The sequence below is a fragment of the Dama dama genome, chromosome 12 (assembly GCF_033118175.1).
Source record: "Dama dama isolate Ldn47 chromosome 12, ASM3311817v1, whole genome shotgun sequence".
Classification (NCBI taxonomy): Eukaryota; Metazoa; Chordata; class Mammalia; order Artiodactyla; family Cervidae; genus Dama; species Dama dama.
The window spans coordinates 25,756,056-25,780,162 of NC_083692.1; the positions used below are offsets into that span (position 1 = coordinate 25,756,056).

Sequence of the window (24,107 nt, forward strand, 5' to 3'; positions counted from 1 at the left end):
ACTTTTTCATTATGGAAGTAAAGCCACTGAATACTGTAAAAGGATAACTGAGTTCAACAGTTAAAAAATATCAGTCATAGGACTTTAAGAAAACAAAACTGATGTTACTGGTAATTTTCAAAATAAAATGCAGAACATGCTTTATATCAGATATATTGAGAATGTGTTATGCTAATTTTTAATCAGGCTATCCATTTTTTCTTATTTACAAACTTTGATATATGATGACTAGCAAGTGGTTAAAACACTTTAATATTATTTGTAATATCTAACAATGGGTCCAGTGGGGTCCAGTGGGGTTAAGCAAATATGAAAAATTCTTTTTTCCCATTCTAAGGTTTCAGCCCCATTGTATTTCATTTGGACTATTTGTAAATACCCTAGGCGGCTTAGTTCTTCAAACAAAAATCTGTTTTGACAAGGACTCCTTAGCCTGAGAAAATTTTCAGGTCTGCAGGTCCGGGAGAGAAAGAACAGGTACTTTCAGGAACAGCATCTTTTCTTCCACATAGCAATAAGCAAGGTAATCAGTTCTCAATTTATAAACAATTTAACTGCCTTTAATAAAGCAGTTGCCAAGCCACAAATCTACAACTATTTTCTAGGGACATCATCTTGTCATGTCATCATGATAGTTGTCGTTGTCAAGTAAAGCCCTAGAAACAAAAGCTAGGATGATTAGGCTATAAAATGATTCAGGGGGAAAAAAAAAGCTGAGATGGGAAAATGCAACACACAATTACTTTCAGAATTATATTTCATATTCAGATGTGCCACTGCAGGCTAGTCCTTTCAGATCAAAGAAGAACCTGTACCATAAAGAGTCTTGTAAAGAGTTAGAGCCCTTAAGAATTCAAGAAAGCCCAGATAAAATTCAGCAAGACGTGATCAGTGCTGTTTCCTCAATCAAGTTCTAGAGCTGCTGACTCTCTTCGCTTGAGACTGAACTCATAGACAGACTCCTCAGGCTATAAAGATCCCCACTTCAGCCACAGAAGATTTGAGAGGAACAGAGGGGGTCTGATGTCCGGAGACCAATTCATCATTTACTTTCTTACAATATTATACAAGGACCTGGGAGTAAATAATGTTCTCAAGCTGATTCAAAGCTTCATTATTAATTCAACAGTTAAGAGAGCAAAGAGTATTGACATTTGTTAGATTTTTCATGATTTGTAAGAAATAAAAAACCCTGAATATTTCTGGAATTCATATGAATGAAAATGTCCTTCATATATTTTTCAATAAACATTTTCTTTTAGAACTGCTTTGAGATGTACAGAATTAGTGCAAAGTTAGTACAGATATCCCACATACCTCACAACCAGTTTTCCATATTATATCTTATATTAGTTCTCATTTTTTTTAAGGAAAAAAGAGAGTTAAGGAATATAATAATTAAAACATCTGATCTTTAGTTTTCAAACTGTAGATTTTTTTGCTGAAAAGAAGACTCACATTTACATTAAAAAATACATCTGTATTTCTTGAGAAAAGAGTTTAATTAGAACCCAATGTTTCAAGAACTGAAGTCTAAGGAAAAGAGGATAATTTATGAAATGAAGCGTAATTCAAGAGTCTTAATGTGCCTCCAAGTAAGCTGGTGACAGAATATATTAAATCTTTCTGTAATGTCAAAGATAACACAGAGAAAGGGAAAAAAGTCTATTATGTTTGGTTCTGGAATGAAAAAGGTCTACATATATGCGTAACCAATGGAAGACTCTAAGGCAGAGAGTGATAAGAGAAAATGAATGGCTGTTTGGAAAGATAACAGTTAGACAAAACACTGAAAAGACTCAGAGCTATAGCCCTTTTTTTTTTTTAACCAAAATATATTTAAAAGTCTGCAAAATTCAAAGGATCTTGTTCATAAAATATTCAGAAAAAAAGAGAGAGATAGCAATAAACAGAAAAAGTTTATGTTCTAACACAAGATTAGGCTCATCAGAATAAATATCTAGGAAAAAAAAAGCAGATATATAATAGGTAAAGAAAGCAACAACTCTGAGATGGATAGGGACTTATTCTGATGGAAAGGAACCTTATATAAGAAAACCCCTTATCAGAGCTAAGTCTTTGTTATCCACCACTGTTAGGCAGTAGCAACAAACAAAGAGATCTATGGAATTCTATAAACGTGAAACAGAGTCATTGTTATACATACATACATACATTCATATATGCAATCTCCGAATTTCTTACCAAACAGACTGTCAATTACCACTGATCCTGGTTTTAGACTTTTCTGTTGATGTCTGCAAAAAACTTGAAGTGTGTATGTCTCATTCGTAAGCAAGAATATAGAGAAGGGCTTCACTACTAAAAGCTTTACTTCAATTATGTTATCATTCTATCAGGGTAGCTATTTCTGACGATAAAATCTGTTTTTTGTTTGCTTCTTGTGTGCCTAATGCACTCTCTTCTGTATTTCTCTACTAGAAACGCCAAAATGCAGGCAGATAATTCTGTTCTGCGCTGTAATTCTTTTGCTTTTCCCCTGCTCATGGTTTTACGCTGCTCCCTCCACTCACCTCCCCCTCTCTCATCCCCTCTCTCCCTTTCTCTCTCACACACCACATACACACACTTCGTATATGATACACTTCCAGCAGATGGAGGCTCACTAAGAAGCAATTCGTGTTGGTGAGTGGGAGATGGGGAAATATAGAATGAAAATGTTTCCCCCATAAGTCCCCTGGGAGAGAGTCTTACTTCTCCCTCCTTTTGCCTTGATTATCATTGAATGACCAAGTATAGGTGAAACTTCGTTTATTTAATAAATATTTATTAAGCACTTAATGTATACAAGGAAACATGGGATATGACAATCCAATAGAATAAGAAAGTTTACACACAAATAACCACAATAGTAGACAATTTAAATGTTTTAAGATCGTGGTAAACAAGCAATTAAGGAACAGAAGAGGAAAAATCACTTTCAGCTGGACTGAAAGGGTTATGAGTAAAACTGCATTTAAAATAAACCTATAAGATATAATTTATTGTGTTTTTGAAATGCTAAGTAAATGTACTTTTTCCATTATTCAATGGAAGTCCATAATGCAAAGAATAATTGTGAACGGTAAAGTGAAATTACTTTACCAACTCTATAAATTGTATTTATAATGTAGGGTTTTGTATACCAGGTCTTCTTAAAGTCAGACTCATCAACAGGACACATGTATTCTTGCTCCTTTCAATGATGATGTTATTTAAGTTTTAGAATAGGAGGTAAATTTGTCAAAATTACTTAAGACATCGTGTTCTACTTGAAGAACTGCAGAGAGGTTTAAGATACAAGTTTTTTTTTTTTTCTAATTCAAGCTCTGTTATGAATTCAACTTTGTGATTTTGCTTCAATTTGGTAATGTATAATTGAGATAAAAATTACCTCTCTCCATAACCTCTCCCTGCTCACCCATCCTTCTATCTCAGAGATAATATGAGACTAAAATACATGTATACGCTCAAAGCTAATTCAAACATACTATCTCATTTATCCTCATAATCTCAAGAGACATTACCTCGCACTGGATAAACGCTGTACTATTTGTATTTAGTGCTATGAGGTGGCCCAATCACGGGCCCTTATAAGCTAACAATGTTATGTAACAATTGTACAGTTATAATTCTGCAGTAAAGCTGTCACCATAGTACATATAAGAAATAATGACTTGAGATAAAACAGAGTTCGTCCGTATTCCTTTTGTTCAGCTCTTTTTTTTTTTTTTTAAACACTATCTGAGGCATTTCTTCTGACACTTTTAGTTTCTAAGGATGACCCTATCTCAACAGAACTGAAATCTGCATTTGCTTTCACTGTCCTGTAAGTAAAACATCGGGACACATATTTAAATCAATATTCCTCTAACTAATACAGTATATTAAAGGAAGTAGCATCTCTTAAGCCCAAATGATTACTAGTTCACTAAAGGCATCCAAATGCTAAAATACTTATTTTACTTGGGTTACAACACAAAAATAGTCACTCTGGGATGTGAAGAGACAGTTTAATTAAAAAGACAGTTCAATTTCTATTTTGCTAAAAAAAAACAGAATAATTTTGAATCAACTAGTAAACCATAAGCATTATTATATAACTTAGGCACTGCTAGGATTGAGAGATTTCTACTTCCTTCACTTAGTAAATTAGTAGTAATTGAGAATTGATGTAATATTACAAAATAGTATCAATTCTATGGCTTTTAAACCACAGATAAAACCTTTTGCCAAGATTATTTAGATTTTCCATACAAATAAAAGCCTCTTCAGAGGAAAGTTTTCTAGTCACAGTGTAATTTCCTGGACCAAAACACTGTAGAAAAAGGCTAAATCAACAACAAACAAAAGCATTTAGTCAATATAAACTGGATATAATATCTCCAGGCATCTCTTGCAAAGAATAAATGCTCACTATTAGTTCAATAGGACTGCCTGTGCAAGACAAAGGTGATGTCAAATCCATTGTCACAAAAATATACTAACTGGTGGCAAGCCAAAATTTAGAATTCAGGTCTTGACCCATTGCTCAGTGCTCTTATTTGTCCCCTCCTCATGAAGTCTTCAACAAAAGATGCAGTGGAAAGTGTGGGCTCACAGCACTTAACTGGTCATTGTTTTCTCAGCTTTATGAATGTCTACTTGACAAATAAGAACTGAACATATTTAAGGTGTACAATAGGATGCTTTAAAATATGTAAAAACGGAAACGATCACCAAAGTTAAACTAATTAACATAACCATCATCTCATACAGTTATAATTTAGTTTTTGGTGGGGAAAACAGTTAAGATCAACTCTCTTAGCAAATTTCAAGTACAGTATTATTATTAACAACTACAGTTACCAGGCTATACATTAACTCTTTAGAACTTATTCATCCCACGTAACTGAACCTTTTTACCATCTGATCAACATCTCCATTTTCCCCACCTTCCTGACCTTGGTAACTACTGTTTTACTCTCTGCTTTCAGGAATTTGAGTTTTTTAGATTGCAAATATATGTGAGTATTTGTAGTATTTGTCTTGGTGTATCATATTTCATTTACCATAGTGTCCTCCAGGTTCATCCATGTTGTTGTAAACAGCAGGATTTTCTCTTTTTTACTATGGCTGAATAACATTCCACTGCTGTTTATATACACACACACTTTCTCTATCCCTTCATCTACTGACAGAACCATAGGTTGTTGCCATATCTTGGCAATTGTGAATAATGATGAAATGAACATGTGTGTACAAATATCTCTTTGAGACACTGATTTTATTTTCTTCAGATACATACTCAGAAGTGGGACTGCTGTAGTCATATGGTAGTTCTATTTTTAATTTTTTTAGGAACATCTTGTTTTCCATAATGGCTATACCAATTTACATTTCCACCAACAGGAATGGGTATAAAGGTTTTGTTTTCTCCACATACTCCACAACATTTACTATCTTTTGTCTTTCTTGATGATAGCCACTCTAACAATTATAAGGTGGTTATAATGGCTTATCGTGGTTTTGATTTGCATTTTCCTAATGATTAGGAATATTGAGCACCTTTGCATATACCTGTTGACTCCTCGTATGTCTTCTGATGTGCAGAAGTTTAGTTTTATATAGTCTCATTATTGATTTGTTGTTGTTTCTTAGGCTTATGGTGTCATATCTGAAAAAATTCACTGCCAAGACCAATGTCAAAGAGCTTTTCCCCTCTGTTTTCTTCTATTAGTTTTATAGTTTCAAGTCTTACACTTAAGAATCAAAACCCTGGGAATCCTTCCAGCGTCTCTCTAATAACAATATTTCTATAGGGAGGAATTAAACGACAGATAGCTCCTATTTCCAATAAAGAAAGGTCAGTAAAAACTAGAGGATTGAGTCAGGTAAGTTAAATTTTATTGTGCTCTTTGTTTACTATCATCACAAGACTAAACAGTTTTTAATTTGCTTATTTAAAAACATTTGCAACATCTAGGTTTGTGGTGGTAATGAAGAATAGATTCATTAATAGTGTGGTGAAAACACTTCATTGTACTGGAAACAATTTGGTTTTATTTCTCTAAAATTATTTTCAGAAACCAAAGCAGAGAATGTAATGAAGCTAACAGCAGAATTAAAGTACTGCATAGTGGTAATTAAAATAAAGACTCTGGGCATAGTTAACCATGAAAGAGAAAGTTAAAAAGCATTCTCATTTTCAAAAGCCAACACCGGAAATCATTGTCTTTTAACATACTAAGAATATTTTCATAGCAAAGTTAAGGCAGTGTTAAGGTGTGCTTTGCACACCTCTAGACGCCTGCCAATGCAGGAGACATGGGTTTGATCCCTGGGTCAGGAAGATCTCCTGGAGTAGGAAATGGCAACCCTTTCCAGTATTCTTGCCTGGAAAATTCCACGGACAGAAGATCCTGGAGGGCTAAAGTCTACAAGGCTGAAAAGAGTCGGAAAGGACTGAGCGCGCACACACAGAGAAGAACAATCTGTTGTAAATATTAATAGTAAGGAAAAAAACTAGCTTACCCACAAGTAGGCCACCCAGTGCTTCAGGAAATCAATTTCCCTGTGGGTATTTTGTAACATTTAAGAGTAAGAGATCAAGATACATAGCTTACAGACTGTTAACCTGATGGATTGAAGCAAAAAGTAGGTAGTTATTACATGGTCATAGAAGAGGAAAGCTCTTCTTACTAAGTAAAGCCAGTAACTGGCTTACTTTAAATGCATTTTTTAAACTTTTGCCCTTTGCCTAGAAATCTCTATTGAATGTCTGAACATCATTTTTAAAAAGATGGAAATTCTATAGATTCAGTAGAAAGCAACAAACAAAGTGGAGAATTTCTTCCACTGATAGTCTCTGAGACAGTGTTCTGTCACCTCTGGGTATTCCAGGTCGTCCCTAAAAGACCTCTGTGTCAAGTTCAGAACACCAGAACAGCCTTAGGAACACTGTCTGCCTCCAGAAGGGCCACAGAGGAAAGACAGAGAAAGAATGAGATGCATTCAAGCTTAATTCTCTCATTCAAAATCAAATGTAAACACAATTCCCTCCAAGGCTAGAGAGGAAAAGTTGTTATTTGAGGAGCCTGATTCTGCCAATCCTACATGAATGCATAGAAAATGAATTTCCTCAAGTACCTTCAATATTTCTTCCTAAGTTTACAGCTTGATTCCCAGGTCTTAGAACCAACTGAACTGGTCAGGTTAAAACTAGCATGCTTTGCAAAATCAAGGTTGAATTTCGGAAAGCCCTTCTATCCACCATTATTTTACTTAACAAGACTCATAGGGCTTTCCTCCTCAAAATCAAAATATATGGATGATACTGGCAGATTGTCTCTACCAAAAAGAAAAAAAAGAGGGAGAGGGGAGAAAGGGGGAGAAGGCAGTAATATGTGAAGGGGGAAGAGAAAAGGAGAAGGGAAGACAGAGGAGAGAGGGGGAGGGAAGAGAGAAGGAGGGTAGATAGAGGGCTGAGGGAACAGGGTGGGAGTGGGAAAAGAAGAGAGAAGAAGGGGAAAGAAGGATAAAAATAAAGGCAAGCTCCAGAAAGGTTAGCTGTGTCTTATATAGGATTCAAAACTAAAATAGATTAGCAGACACAAAAAAGAAACAGTAGCTGGAATCTTGTTCCTGTGCGAAGGCTGCTTCAGATGCTTTGTTTTGTTTTAAATAAAAGTCAGAATAACTTAACACTGTTAAGCCAGCTCTTATTTTCTGCAAAATGCCATTCTTCGGGGTAGAAATGATACTTACAGCACTTGTCCCTCACTGATTTTTAAATCAAACCATCAACAATAATTAAACCAGACTTCAAATCTTGCTACTACTTCTCCTGGATAGAGGCTTTGTCCCACTTTTCCATGTAGCTGGCCAAGCACTATTCTATTAGCAGAATAGAAATTTCTTTGAAATCCTTAGCTATTATTACTTTAATTAAAAAACCTCTTTAGATCACTTTTCTCACTGCCTCAGTATAACAGTGCTCTAACCAATTCATGTTATTTTCTTTACTTTTGAAAATCTTTAACTCTACATTTTTTAAATAGTAAATAATTTAAGACCCACAACAGATTGCAAAAACAGTAGTTACTGTGTACCTTCCACACAGCTTTCCTCAATGAACACACCTTACTTAACCACAACACTTTATCAACATCAGGAAATTGATGTTAAACAACATTATTAACTACAATATAGATTTTTAAGAGAGACAGGAATACCAGACCACCTTACCTGCCTCCTGAGAAACCTGTATGAAGGTCAAGAAGCAACAGTTAGAACCAGACACGGAACAACAGACTGGTTCCAAATTGGGAAAGGAGTACATCGAGGCTGTATATTGTCACCCTGCTTATTTAACTTATATGCAGAGTACATCATGAGAAATGCCAGGCTGGATGAAGCATAAGCTGGAATCAAGATTGCTGGGAGAAATATCAATAACCTCGGATATCAGATGACACCACCCCACTGGCAGAAAGAAAAGAGGAACTAAAAGAGCCTCTTAATGAAGGTGAAAGAGGAGAGTGAAAAAGCTGGCTTAAAACTCAACATTCAAAAAACTAAGATCATGGCATCTGGTCCCATAACTTCACGGCAAATAGATAGGGGAAAAAATGGGAAAAAAATGGAAACAGTGACAGACTTTATTTACTTGGCCTCCAAATCACTGCAGATGGTCCCTGAAATTAAAATATGCTTGCTCCTTGGAAGAAAAGTTATGACAAACCTAGATAGCATATTAAAAAGCAGAGACATCACTTTGTTGACAAAGGTCCGTAAAAATCAAAGATATGGCTTTTTCCACAGTCATGTGCAGATGTGAGAGCTGGACCATAAAGCAGGCTGAGCACTGAAGAATTGATGTTTTCAAACTGTGGTGCCAGAGAAGACTCTTGAGAGTCCCTTGGACAGCAAGATCAAACTAGTCAATCCTAAAGGAACTCAACCTTAATATTCACTGGAAGGACTTACACTGAAACTTCAATAGTTTGGCCACCTGATGTGAAGAACCAGCTCACTGAATAAAACCCTGATGCTGGGAAAGATTGAGGGCAGCAGAAGAAGAGGGTGACAGAGGATGAGATGGTTGGATGGCATCACCGGCTCAATGGACATGAGTTTGAGCAAAATGCAGGAGATAATGAAAGACATGGAAGCCTGGCATGCTGCAGTCCATGGGGTTGCAAAGAGTCAGACACAACTGAGCAACTGAATAACAACAAAGATAGATCTTATTTGGAGTCACTGGTTTTTACATGCACTCCTTTTTTTTTTTTTTTCAGTGTAGTACTTTCAAAACCTGTACAGACTCATGTAACTACTACCATAATCGGTACACAAACTGTTTTATCAACACAAAAAAACTCTTGTACACATCCCATTTAGAGTCACACCCTTCTTCAAACCTTAATCTCCAGAATCAATGATCTCTTTTGATCACTTAGTATAATGCTCTTGGGATCCATCCAAGTTACTGTGTGTATCAATAGTTCATTCTTTTTTATTGCTGAATAGTATTCTGTTATGTGGAATGTACCACAGATAATTTACCCAATGAAAGACATTTGGATTGTTTTCAAGGTTTGATCATTACAATTAAGTTGCCATGTATGTGAGTATATACATTTTTGTGTGTCCGTGAGTTTTCATTTCTCTAGGATGAGTGTACAATAGTATGATTGCAGAATCACACAATAAGGACAAGTTTAAGTTTATAGCAAACTGCCAAACTGTTTCCCAGATGCTTGTATCATTTTACAATCCCATGAAGAACTTATGAGAGGGCTAGCTGCTCAACATTACTTTAGCCATTCTGATAGGTATGTAGTGGTATCTCATTGTGCTAAGTAGCATTTCTTAAAATAGTTAATGATTTAAACATCTTTTCATGTGCTTATCTGTCATTCATATTTACTCTTTGGTAAGGTTGTCTAAAATGTTTACCCATTTTTTTTAAACTGAACTGTTTCTGATTATTGAGATTAGAAAGTTCTTAATACATTCTGGATACAAGACCTTTCTTGGACATGTGACTTGCAGACTTCCTCTTAGTCTATGGCCTGCCTTTTCATCTTCTTTAAAGGGTCACATTCCCAGATCAAAAGTTTTTAAATTTTATAAAGTCCAATTTATTTCTTTTTCTTTTATGAACCATTTTGGTGTCATGTTTAAGAACTTTTTAGCCTGTTATAAATATTTATTCCTAAGACTTTCTTTGTAGTTTCACATATAGAAAGCTTTATAGTTTGACATATCACATTTATTTTATCTGTCAGATTTACTATCCATTTTTAGTTAAGTAATTTTAAGAAGTGTGTGAGGTTTAGGTCAAAGTAATTATTCCAACATCATTCATTGAAAAGACTATGCTTCCTACCTTGAATTGCTTCTACACCCCTCTCAAAAATCAATTGCCCACTCATAAGTATATACTCAGAAGAACTGAAAACTGATACTCAAACACATACATGTAGAGGCATGTCTTAGCAGTTCTCAAATAACAAAAGGCAGAAACAGCCCAAATGTCCATCAACAAATGAATGGACAAATACTGGACTATCCATACAAGGAATGAAGTACTAAAACAAGCTACAGCATGTATGAAACTTGAAAATATGCCAAGTGAAAGAAGCAGGCAGGTCACATATTGTATGATTCCATTTATATTAAATATTCATATGTCAAAATATTTATACATACACACACACACACACATATATGTATCATGATCAAGTAGGGTTATTCTAGGAAAGCAAAGCTGGTTAAGTATTCCAAATCCATTCGATGTAACCATTAACAGTTTAAAGAAGAACTACACGATCACACTAATTAATAAAGAAGAAGCACTTGACAAAATCCAACAGCCATTTCTGCTTTGCTGTGTATGCTCTGAACTTTCAGTATTCAATATTGACTTGTCTATAGTGGTTTTTTTTTTCCTCCTAAAGTACATCTTGTCATAGAGTATTTTAAATAGCAGAACTGGGTATTATAGTTTATGTACACAGAGTTTATTATAGTCTACTCATACCAACATTTTACTATTTCAAGTGGAATGTAGAAATCCTACTAACTTTTAGTTCCCTTTATTGCTCCTCTTTTATGATATAATTGTCTTAAAAATTACCTTTATATTTCAGGAAAAGCTGAGAATGAAAAAAAAAGTTACCTTTATATACATTGAAAACTATAGCAGACAATGTTATTTTTCACCATCAAATATTTTAAAAATATAAGGGGAGAAAACCAGTCATTTACTCTGCATCTACGCTCTCATTTGTACTTTTTTTTTATTCCTGACAGCCCAGGTTTCTTTCTGTTATCATCTTCTGTCTGAAGAATTTCCTTTTCTGGAGCAAGTCTGCTGGCAAAAAACTCTCTTAGTTTTCCTTCATCTGAAAATGTCTTTATTTCATCTTATATTTTCACTGCATGAAGAATTCTGGGTTGTTAGTTCTTTCATTTTGACACTTTAAAAATATCTTACCACTTCTTCTGGCTTCCATGTTTTCTGATTCAGAAGCACTGTAGCTAATAAAATGCTTTTCTCTAGTTGCTCTGAAGAATTTTCTCTTTGTCTTAGTTTTCAGTAAATTACATATAAAGTGTCTGGGAATACATTACTTTGGGTTTTTCCTTTTAGGGGTTTACCAAATTTAGGAAGTTTTCAAATCACTGCTTCAATCCTAAGATGCAAACATACAATTTTTGTTGTTGCCGTTATTGCCCACAGGTCCCCGAGGCCCTGTTTACTTTCCAAAAAATCTTTATTCTCTCTGTTGTCATAGTGGATAATTTCTATTGATCTAACTTTAAGCACAGTCATTCTTCCCTGTTACAGCTATTCTACTATGAGTCAGTTTTTTACTTAGGTTATTATATTTTTCAGTTCTAAAATTTCCACTTGATTTTTTTTATATATAATCTATTTCTTTACTGAGACTTTAAGCATTTTCACTTGTTTCGAGCCTATAATAGCTTTTTGGAGCATTTTCAGTACTATAGCATCTTTAAAATCCTTGTCAGGTAGTTCCAACATCTGTGTCATCTCAGTGTGATGTCTGCTGATTATCTTCTGTCATGTGAATTATGGTTTTCCTGGTTCTTGGTATGATGCTGAGTATTATGTTCTGAGACTCTGCTTTCTATTTAAACTACCTAGTTTAGTAGGCAAACTGTTTTGGACTCCAAGCTCACCTTTATGAGCTGCGGCTCAAATGTCAATTTGTTAATGCCTTTTCAATGTTTTGTCCTGCTCCACTTGTGGACTACCCAGAGGCCAGTTTGAAGCCTGATGGATACCACACCAGAGCTCAGTTCTCAAACCTTTTTCTACATTGATTCTGATCACTTCAGAGGTCTGCCCAGGGTTTTAAACACAGATTGTAGGAAATCTCTTTATCTAACTCCCTTCTCTTCATAAGCTTTCCTCTACTCTAGATGGAAGGGAAACGAGAACTGCCTCATTATTGCAGTGTGGTGATAGTGAACAAGTCTTTGTCCAAAGTCTCTGCAATTGTAACACCAGTTGAGAGAGGCAGTGGTGCCCTTTTTTTTTGCAGGGCAGGCATGGACGACATCATTGCGTGTGCAGTCTCTACAATTATGACAACTGATGGGAGCAATGAGGAAATATTTCTCATGATGTTCACCTGGAATAGGGTAGATATAATTAAAATTGGGATTTCCTTGGTGGCTCAGTGGTAGAGAATCCACCTGCCAATGGAGTTGTGGTTTCTGTCCCTAAGTGCAGATGATACCCTGAAGAAGGAGATAATACCTCACTCCAGATTTCTTGCTGGAAAATCCCATGGACATAGAAGCCTGGTGGGCTACAGTCCATGGGGTCACAAAGAGTCGGACACAACTGAAGTGACTTAGCATGCATGCATGTTCCCATAAAACTTTACTTACAAAACAGTTGAGCTGAATTTGGCTGGAGGGCAGTACTTTGCTGACCTCTAGTCTAGGCCTGCAAAATCTGTAAAAATAGTGTGGCTAAAGGAAAAGCAACATCGGACACGATGGGTAGGAATACATGTTCCATAAAGATGTAAGAAATTATATCTTGCTCTATTTTGTATTCTACTTTGATAAAACTTCGGAGACTTTCTACCATTAGTAAGTCACATGGATTTAGTCTTTCAATAAACCTAAGGAGATTTTCTAATGCCCATATTACTTTCTACTTAAATCAGCATCATTATTTTCCTAATGTTTGAGTTGTTAAAATTCAGACTCATCTTTCTGATGACTAGTTTTACCTAGTCAAACTGAGTGCCCCTACAACCGAGTTTCTCTGCCAATTGTATGATTAACTTCTCTATCCAAAACTGTATTCTTTTCTTGTCCTGCTCATGTTTCCCTTGGGATTAAGGAATTATCAAATAAAAGGGGGACTGGGACTGAGTAGGACCCTGCGGAGTCCTCCTGGGTACCAAAGCCCCTCTCTGTCCTCTATTTGTTTGTAGAAAAGGCTTTAGTCTCCTAGGCCTTGGGGCTAGTGGTAAAGAATCTGCCTGCCAATGCAGGAGATGCAGGTTTGATCCCTGGGTGGGAAGATCCCCTGGAGAAGGAAGTGGCCACTCCAGTATTCTTGCCTGGAGAATTCCATGAACAGAGGAGTCTGGCGGGCTGCAGACCATGGGGTTGCAAAAGAGTTGGAGATGACTTAGCAACTAAACTACAACAACTCCTAGGCCTTCTGAGTCCCATAGAACAGACTTAAAACAGTTACTAAGTAGGGGAGTGAGTGAGTGAGTAAAGTCGCTCAGTCATGTCCGACTCTTTGCGACCCTGTGGACTGTAACCAGCCAGGCTCCTCTGTCCATGGGATTCTCCAGGCAAGAGTACTGGAGTGGATTGCCATTCCCTTCTCCAGGGGATCTTCCCAACCCAGGGATCGAACTTGCATCTCCCACATTGCAGGCAGACGCTTTATCCTCTGAGCCACCAGGGAAGCCCCACAGGGAAGTGAGGGAATGCAGAAATAAAGCAAAAGCAGCAAGTAAAGTAATGATTATTAAACAGAGCCCTAGTTCCTCCTCAAGGGATATACATAACAATCTGATGCATACCTTTGCGTTGTTTGGCAAAAACTAAGACCCTCACCCAGGTGGAAGACGGTGACCACAAGCACAAAGACCCTAGATTAGCTAAAATCATTGATGATTAAGAGTCCTGAAACATCAGCCTGTCACCTCACCACCAACCAATAGAAGCAAGTCCACAAACTGCAGCCATCACCCAAATGTTGCCTTTAAAAATGCTCCACAGAAAACCAATGGTGGGTTTGGGTCTTTTGAGCATGAGGTATCTGTTCTCCTTGCTTAGTGTCCTGTAATGAATGTTGTACTTTCCTTCACCACAGCCCAGCATCCCTAGATGGAGTTGCTGCATGTCAGGTGAGCAGATCCATGTTTAGTTTGGTAACAAAAATCCATAAATTTACTTGGAATATTGAAGGACTTGTTCTATTATGTGTAGAACAAAAAGGAAAACTGGATGGAATGAAAAAGATATTCATCTTTTACCAGCTGGAAAGAAAGATGCATGATAGATATAATGGGCAGCTCAGGGTGTGTTTGTCACTTCCACTGTTAAAAATCATAAGAGATTTGATTTGGGTCCTATTTGAATGGCCTAGCAGTTTTCCCTACTTTCTCCAATTTAAATCTGAATTTTGCTAGCAAGGTAATGCTCAAAATCCTTCAAGCTAGGTTTCAACAGTATGTGAACCAAGAAATTCCAGATGGACAAGCTGGTTTTAGAAAAGGCAGAGGAACCAGAGATCAAATTGCCAATATCCATTGGATCATCGAAAAAGCAAGAGAATTCCAGAAAAACATCTACTTCAGCTTCACTGACTATGCTAAAGCCTTTGACAGTGTGGATGACAATGAATTGTGGAAAATTCTTAAAGAGATGGGAATACCAGATCACCTTATCTGCCTCCTGAGAAACCTGTATGCAGAAGCAACAGTTAGTACTTGACATGGAACAATGGACTGGTATGAAATTGGGAAAGGAGTACATCAAGGCTGTATATTGCAACCCTGCCAATTTAACTTCTGTGCAGAGTATATCATGTGAATTGCTGGGTTGGATGAATAACAAGCTGGAAATTAAGACTGTCAGGAGAAGCATCAAAAACCTGAGATGTGCAGATGATACCATTTTAATAGTAGAAAGGGAAGAGGAACGAAAGAACCTCTTGATGAAGGTGAAACAGGAGAGTGAAAGAGCTGGCTTAAAATTGAACATTCAAAAAAACTAGATTATGGCATATGATTCTACCACCTCATGGCAAATAGATGGGGAAAAAATGGAAATGATGACATATTTTATTTTCTTGGGCTCCAAAATCACTGTGGATGGTAACTGCAGACATGAAATTAAAAGAAGCTTGCTCTTTGGAAGTAAAGCTATGACAAACTTAGTGCATTAAAAAGCAGAGATATTACTTTGCTGACAAAGGTCCATATAGTCAAAGCTATGGTTTTTTCCAGTAGTCATGTATAGATGTGAGAGTTGGACCATAAAGAAGGCTGAGCACCAAAGAATTGATGCTTTTGAATTGCAGGGCTGGAGAAGACTCTTGAGAATCCCCTGGACAGCAAGGAGATCAAACCAGTCAATCCTAAAGGAAATCAACCCTAAATATTCATTGGAAGGATTGATGCTGAAGCTGAAGCTCCAATACTTTGGCCACCTTATGTAAAGAATGGACTCACTGGAAAAGACCCTAATGCTGGGAAAGACTGAGGGCAGGAGAAGAGGGCAACAGAGGATAAGATGGTTGGATGGTATCATCAACTCAATGAACATGAGTTTGAGCAAATTTTGGAAGAAAGTAAAGGACAGAGAAGTCTGGCATGCTGCAGTGCATGGGGTTACAAAGAGTCAGACATGACTTAATGACTGAACAACAACAGGATGTGTTTAACATTTCTTCTGTGAAAAAAATCAGGGTTTCTCCTCATACCTCTGAGTTTTAATCTACTTATCATATAAGTGTATATTCTACCACCACTGAGAAACATTTTATAGTCCAGAGAAAGAAAATCACCTCTTAAGACAACTTCTATGATTAAAGACAGTGTCATATCTTTTTGCCTTTTTATACTGCACATGGGGTTCTCAAGGTAAGCATGCTAAAATGGTTTGCCATTCCCTTCTCCAATGGAACACGTTTTGTCAGTCAACTCAATTGGAAAAGACCCTGATGCTGGGAAAGATTGAAGGCAGGAAGAGAAGGGGACGACAGAGGATGAGATGGTTGGATGGCATCACTGACTTGATGGACATGAGCTTGAGCAAGCTCTGGGAGATGGTAAAGGTCAGGGAAGCCTGGCATGCCGCAGTCCATAGGGTCACAAAGAGTCGGACATGACTAGAATGACTGAACAACAACTACAGTACCATAATGAATGTGAGAAAACAATTATGCCCATTTTCAAGGATTAGAGCATACCTATATAGATTTTAACTATGATAACACAGACATGTAGTTTTATGTTCTTATGACATTACTGAGCCATATTTATGACTTATCTGATCTTAGATTCTTAGTCAACACTCTATCCTGAGCTAAGCACAATTACGGGAAGGGAGAAGGAGAAGGGGCAGTGAAGCTTATTGGACATACACAAAAAAGTCAGGGGAAAAGTCGCTCAGTTTTGGTCTACAATAACCAGGACTCACACCAAGAGCACAGCTGCGCTTCACAAACATTGTGAGCAGTCAGTGAACAGAGACTGATAATTCTGGGGTGGTCAATAAGAGAAAGTGCTGCATACTCTAGGGAGTCCTGGAGATGAAAGTGAATGTTCTAGTCAGAAGTTACAGCTCTTTAATGGAAAGCTGCTGTTCTAATATCAAATTAAAGCAAAAATTTAATTGCAAGCAACCTAGTTTTTACTGTATTTATGTGTTTGAGACAGAACCCATTGAATCTTAAAAGGTCAGCATTTATCACTTTTCATCTAATTTTGCACGTCTTTCTCTATTTCAGGCTGCTTACCATGTCTGGAGTAGGACTGAAAACCCCTAAGTGACTTCAGGTTCCTTCCTAGTTCAGTGAGAAGGACTTCCTTGTGGGTGCAGTGGATTTACTGAAATGTATGTTTCAGGGAGCCTCATTTATACAGATCCTTTCAAAGGCCTGGGGAGGAGGGGGACTTGTACAGGATGTTCAACTGGTCAAAATTTGCAAAAATCTATCCACAGGAAGAAAGATAGCTGTCTCTTCCCACTTAAAACTCCCTCCCATTCACCTCACTTCCCTAGTGTTGGTATCAATGTTGGGAGGAAATAAAGCGGTCTTCAACATTCCTGAGGTCCTGTTATCGGAAAATTAAGCAAGGAATTAATCTAGTTTAGATTTAGAGGTATACATTTATGTGCTCATGGTTGCTTTTGTGCAGTTATTTTTGTGACATAAATATAGGTACAGGGCAGGAGGTTGCATTGCGATATGAATGTGCCCCATGGAAAAGTGGAATCGGTTCTCAGTGATGCCTAATCAACACAAAAGTTCTCTTCTATTATTAATAACCTCAAAAATGTAACATATACAATTAAAATTGTAGCATAAAACAACTATATGCTCCATTATTTTTTATTGGATGAGAATCACATGAAATAAAACTTATACAAATTCCCTTTTATGTAGGGCACTAGCTTATAGCAGTAATACAAACACGAGGTATGTCTGTATGTGAAGTTGCAAATGTTATGTATCACAAACATGAATAATTAAAAACAAAATTTTGTTGATCAAAAATCTGATTTAGTCTTTCCATTCTCTTTATAAAAAACATTACAAAATCACTGTCAATTCACTTTATAGAAAATATGACAAACTGTAATCAAAGAGTATGCAACTAGGAAATGTGAGGAAACAGTATTATAAAGTGTCAGGCTGAAAATAAACATTTTTCATTTTTCTGGAATTTTGTGTTTGGGGTATTTGTCAACTTCATAAAATTTGTAATTTGTTGGGGTTTTTTTCCATTATACATAGTTGATTCTTACTATCACAGATTCCATATTTGCAAATTTGCCTACTAGCTAAAATTTATTTGTAACCTCAAAATCAATACTTGATGTGCTTTCAGGTCACTTGTGGACAAGTGTAATACAGTGAAAAATGGGAGCCTCCTAAACACAAACCCTCTGCTGAGGTCAAATAAGGTGCCACTTACCTTTTTGTTTCAGGTCTCATAGTATGAACAGGGGTCCTTTTTACAGTCTATTTAGTGCCCCCCCCCCTTTTTTTTTCCATTTTTGTGCTTTATGTTGGCAATTTCACTGTTTAAAGTGGCCCATAAGTGTGGTGCTGAAGTGTTCCTAAGCTGTCCAGGGTTCCTAAGTACTAGAAAGCTATGATATGCCTTTGAGAAAAATATGTGTTAGGTAAGTTCTACTCAAGTATGAGTTATTGTGCTGTAAGCTATGAGTTAACTGCTAATTGAGTCAACAATACATATTTGGTGTTTTCAAACAGAAAAACACATAGAACAAGTTTATATACTGATTAACTGATCAGAGACTTAAAGGCACTTAGGATGAATGTTTCAGTATTCACTAATTCTGTGTGACTCTACAGAACACAACTGAAGCAAATAATGAGAATCAAGTGTATTTATTCTAATATCTAATCTTATATTCGTATTTCTTTACATAAAAGAGAGTACTAAAAACTAGAAGCTTCAAGCCCATTCCCTAAATCTGGATCCATGTCTGGTCAAGAGCCTTCACTTCCCCCTCATGAGAGCTTTGCTACTTCCCAGTTATTGTCTCACTGGAACTGAGACCAGGATTCTAGATGAGGAATCTACAGCCTGGGACTTCATGCTGCTGCTGCTAAGTCACTTCAGTCGTGCCCGGCTCTGTGCGACCCCATAGACGGCAGCCCACCAGGCTCCCCCGTCCCTAGGATTCTCCAGGCAAGAATACTGGAGTGGGTTGTCATTTCCTTCTCCAATGCATGAAAGTGAAAAGTGAGAGTGAAGTTGCTCAGTCGTGTCCGACTCTTAGCGACCCCATGGACTGCAGCCTACCAGGCTTCTCCGTCCATGGGATTTTCCAGGCAAGAGTACTGGAGTGGGGTGCCATTGCCTTCTCTGCTGGGACTTCATAGTCAGGGCCAAAATTCCCAAATATTGCACTATAACTATGTGAAACCCAAATTTCTTTTAAAATTGGGGAAATTGTTTCTATAATTATGCTATGTATATTGTGATCTAGGGCAGAGTCAAACTATAATACAAATTTTCCCTTTCTTAGGAAAAAAAGAGTATATTTCTAGAAACAGAAAATTACTGAGGAAATGGAGCACCAGTGGGGCTGATATACCTAAATTAAATAGAGTCAAATCTAAGTTCAACTTACATTCAAGAAAGTAAAAAGATATTTTATGAGGTGGTGGTACTCTCAAAAGATAAAATGATTTTAGGGAGCAGCATCTAGATTTCCATCAGCTATTCCATCAGTAAATAGCATTACTATTTCTAGAGAGTAAATGTTAAGGATCTCATATGCATTCTCATATATCTTTAATAAGGAATGATGGTTTAAAAACCTGTATTATTGATAATCAAGATGATATAAATATAAAGAAATATTTAAACTTCAAAATAACAGAATGCAGATAGAGTTGTGCTAAGTGCACTGCCTGGAATTTTCCTCTGTAGCCATCAGGCATCTCAAGATGATTTTAAACTCTTGTGAAGAAACCTAAAATCCCAAATCAGATGTTGTCAAGGATTTTAAAAGAAGGAACTAAATTTGCAGTTTACTAACACTAAGTGGTTTGCTAGTAACAGATTATACTAATTAAGGTGAATGACTATTAAGCAACTACAGCAAAATGGCATCCAGATTGGGAATGAAGAGATAAAGATGTTAATTAGCATATGACATGGTAATTTATATAGAAAATCTAATGTGATCTACAAAAAAAACTATTAGAATACATGAGTTTAGCAAAGCTGCAGGATACAAGATCAACATTAAAAAATTAGGCTTTTATTATGTTGAAGCAGTTTCCTTTTATTCCTATTTTGTTGAGTGTTTTTATCATGAAGGGTACTGAATTTTGTCAAATGCTTTTTCTGCATCAGTTGAGATGATCATGTGTTTTTTTCCTTTATTTGTTGATGTGGCATACTACAATGATCAATTTTCATATGTTGAACCATCTATGCATTTTAGGAAGAGGTACACTGTTATCTACCACAGATCTGGGGCTGGGAATGGATAGCTTCTACTGTGCTGAGAGCTGAAACTGACCAAAATTAACTGCAATTTATGGTCCAAACTTTCCTATGGAGCTGTAAGCCTTCAACAGACTTCAAAGTTCCCAAGTAGTTATATCAGATAGTTTCTGCCAGTGCAGTCTAGGTAGGGAGACAAATTCCTAGTGCTTCCCACTCCACAATCTTTTCGGAATCCCTCTGCAGATAATCAGTTTTTAAATAGCACACTAAAATGTGTTTGACAATCAGGGGTATATGATCACCACATGATTATTTTGATGATATTAAAGAACCACTGTTAGTAATCTTAGATATGATTAGCATGTGGCTATTTTTTTTTAAGTATCTTTAACTTTCAGAAATTCATTCTGAAATATTTACAAACAAAATGATAAAATGATAAAGTGTCTGAGATTTGCTTCAGAATGATCCTGGATATGCAAGGGGTGTGGTAGAAGTACAGATGAAATAAAGTTGACCAGAAATTGGTAACTGTTAAAGCTGGGTTATGGGTACTAGGGGTTCAAAGGTCTCTCACTTTTAAGTTTTCCACAGCAAAAGTTTTTTTTTTTTTTTTTTTAAGGAGTGATAAAGGTGGCTGGTGGCTCAGTCGGTAAAGAATCTGCCTGCAATGAAGGAGACCTGGGTTCGATCCCTGGGTTGGGAAGATCCCCTGGAGGAGGACATGGCAACTCACTCCAGTATTCTTGCCTGGAGAATCCTATGGACAGAGGAGCCTGACAGGGTGCAGTCCATGGGGTCACAAAGAGCTGGACATGACTAAGCGACCAAGTACATAGGAAAAACGTGTGTAATAGCAATAGGGGAAGTAGTAAAATATCCAAATGAAGAGTCAGAGATATAAATATGAAAACAACAAAATGGAGGGATAAAATAAATTGTGTGTGTGTGTGTTTGAAGATAATTAATTCAGAGATACTCTCAGAATGTTACCAGACTTTAAGCTTTCTGAGGGCAGACACCATACCATGTCCATTTGGTTCACCCTAAATCCCTAACAATGTACCTAATGCCTAGGATATCCAGTACATCCAAATAGCTGTTGAATAAATGAAAAAATAAACAATTCTATGAGACCTACACACCCACATGCAAGGGCTCAAAAAATCTGTAAGATTCCGAATAATGTAGCTTTTAATAAGGCTTAGAAAACTTCCTTTAATAAATCTTTTATACTTCCTATCACCACCATTGTCCTCAGCTGACTTCCAGTAGAGTAATCCCCTCTTTCATTTCATGAAAGCTACCCTTGCCACCATATTCACTTACCACTTCTTTTTCTTTCCTCATTGAACCTGCTTATACATTTTATCTTGGAAAAGATATTCTTTGTCAGATATTCTTAGGTCTTAATTCTGAAAAACTCTTTTCTTTTCCCTAACTGATCTCACCTCAAACTAGTATCTTTCAAACAGGGAAAAGTCCCGAAAGTTTCTCTTTACTCTAATTGTTTTAAGCATTTAATGAATATCTTAATATAGCTACATTAATGACATTTTAGAGTGAGTTATAATTATTACCACTTCTGGCTTTATTTCATTTCTCATTTGGGCAGAAATATACTGAATTACTCAGTAGAATACACAACTCTGAGGGCACCAGATGAAAGATTTGATTACATGATGAGTGTACTAGCAGACAGACGAATGAAGTTTATAGTTATAGTCTGGCCTTAAATCTCTTTTAAAAAATTGTCCTGTTGAAGAGAAAGAGGGTTAGACACATCCTGTGTTAGAGTGGAGGGGTTCCCCATAATCTGAAAAATATATGAAAAATATGTTAACAGCCTCAAGAATGCATTCCTAGTGTGACTTGGCCACTTTCCATTCCAAAGACCATCCATAGTCACTGGAATCCATATAGGAAAAGAGAAATCTGCATTATCTCCAACCAGTCTACTTTTGAATGGAAAAACAAAGCTCTATTCTCTTTTAAAAAGTAAAATATTCTCTATTTTCACAGCTTTTAGCTTTCTTTCTCTCAAAAAAAGGGAAAATTATCAACCTACCAATTTCCAAGAAAACTCCTATTCAAAACACAAATAAACAAAGCAAAGCCTCCAAAGCAAGCCACACACCCATTAAAAAAAAAAAAAAAAAAGAAAAAAAACCCACTTCCAACTATTGCTACTTTCTATATCCTTAGATTCTACCTGAAATGGGTTCAATTCTGCTTAAAATGTCAACTCTGGAGCTGGGTAGAAAAAACAAAACAAAGAAGAACCTTTTAGTACCAAAACACAGATAATTTCAAGTTAAACTGGGAAATGCCTTTTGTTATAAGTTATGTGCCCTAACTAGCTGCTCTCTTCACCAGTCACCAACTTACAACTTGTTTCAAGAAAGTTAAGGAAAAACAAGGCATTGTGATCTCGTCCAACAAGCTTAATATGAGCTAACTAGAAACTGCAGGTATATTCTAATAACCACAATGAAAGAAGAATTTCCTTCACGTCAATCAAAAGTCTAGGAAAATGACCTGCATTACAGTCAAATGTAGACACATAACAAATGTATTAGCAGTGTGGTTTTTAAAGTGAGCCTGAAGTTAATATCAGAAACTAGAGAAATACACTCAACAAAACTTCTCAATTTGTTACGATTCATGTAGCACAAGATTAAAGACCAGCACAAAATAGTATTTTAAACAACCCAATACTACCTATCCACTTTATGGCTGAAGGACTTTTTAGATAAACATACAAAAGATTAAGACCTTAAGAGAATTACTTGGACCATTCTACTTGAGACTAACACAGCACACCTGGGGTTGTCTTCAAAAAGATTATTATAATTTTTAGTAAGTTTAGTTCTTTAATGCCATGCCTTAGGGCCTTCAACTCTAAAGAGAAGATAATTTTAATTAAGACAACTATAGAACTCTGTCCCACTGAAGTCTACTTGCCCTAGTACCTTTTTATTTTCCAGTGTATGGTGAAATTGCTTTTCCCAAGTAAAATCCAGGTATATGACAATAAGGGCTTCCGAGGCAGCGCAGTGGTAAAGAACTCGCTTGCCAGTGCATGAGACACAAGAAACGTGGGTTCAATCCCTGGGTTGAGAAGATCCCCTGGAGGAAAATGGCAACCCACTCCAGTATTCTTGCCTGGAAAATTCCACAAATAAAGGAGCCTGATGGACTACACACACTCCATGGAGTCGCAGAGAGTCAGACACGACTGAGCACAGCAAACATGAGAGACATGACACGTATGATAATAACTGAATGGAGATCTAATATTGAAACCAAACTTCACTGTACTATATGACTGCAAGTCAAGCAGGATTTTCATGAGACATAATGGATATTTGCTCAATTCAGAGGACTGGAGAACTGCAGAGAGAAAAGCTTAGATTTTTAAAATGAAACCTATTATGGATTAAGACAGGGGTTTAATCTAGGTTTTTTTTTCCTTTGTACTAGGTCTTGCATTATACCAAAATAGATCAGGATTTTTAAAAATGCTTGTTGTGATAATGAGAAGTCACACGTTTCATGAGTATAGGTAAAAATCTAGAAAACTAAAAATGTTTTCACCTATTCAAACAAACCATTAAAAGTAAATTATAAAATTATTTGAATTATTTATGACTACAGCAAGATATTTCAATGACTAAAATCTCCCAGAAATTTAAAATGTTGAAAATATTTGTTTCTATTGTACCTTTTTAAAATTATTTTCTACTTAGATAAAAATTATTAGCATCTTTATATAATAGCTGGCTGATGGGCTAAAGAAGGAAAGCCTGCTAAAATGTCCATCTATAAGTTATATGAAGTGCTTGTTTTTATTTTGAATATAGGTACCAAAAAGACCCTGATGCTGGGAAA

General features: G+C 36.4%; 1 protein-coding gene across 9 annotated transcripts in view; it reads right to left on the minus strand.

The window, feature by feature from the left end:
• Positions 1–24,107, minus strand: part of FUT8 (fucosyltransferase 8) — a 306,584-nt gene that overhangs the window by 65,991 nt on the left and 216,486 nt on the right. The window lies entirely within an intron of this gene.